The sequence below is a fragment of the Lupinus angustifolius genome, chromosome LG20, assembly GCF_001865875.1.
Source record: "Lupinus angustifolius cultivar Tanjil chromosome LG20, LupAngTanjil_v1.0, whole genome shotgun sequence".
NCBI classification, from domain to species: domain Eukaryota; kingdom Viridiplantae; phylum Streptophyta; class Magnoliopsida; order Fabales; family Fabaceae; genus Lupinus; species Lupinus angustifolius.
Genome location: NC_032028.1, coordinates 16671463 through 16672121, shown reverse-complemented (window position 1 = coordinate 16672121; position 659 = coordinate 16671463).

Below are 659 nucleotides of genomic sequence, written 5' to 3'. Positions count from 1 at the left end.
AGAAGAGAATTGTAGTGCAGTTACCGGAACAGGATTATTGCAGTAAGCGAATTCAGGTTAGTAATGTGTATTACATTCATACTAATTATAGTACACTACCATGCTTCATATATCAATGATATTCATCCTATAATAACATGTATAATTTTATATCAATTTCGTATGATGATCACTAATGAATAGAGACATATTTCTTATTCACTGTTATAATATTGATGCATATACCAGGACCTTGAATATTCATGAATGTTTATGTCTTTAGTGGATGAACAAAAACAACATAAACTAAACCAAACAACATCAATTTAACACCTAAAACAGAATCAATTTCTTTCCAATAATGAAACATATGTACTATAGGACCATCAAATAATAGATTAAATCAGTAATAGTGTTCATTCCCTTAACTCATCAATTAAAATCACAATCTATCATCCTTCAACACCGCATTTTGTAAACCTGAAATAAAAAATAAAAAAAATAAAAAAAAGAGATCAATCCGACCCGGAATTTTGAACCACCGTGCGGTGCTACAAACTGGACCGGCATGACAACCGGAGAAGATGAAGAAAAATAGAGAAGTCAACTTGTTCCGGCGCACTTCCTCATAGTGGGGTTAACCCAAGTTCACGAACCTGTAGCTAATACCGTGAATGATT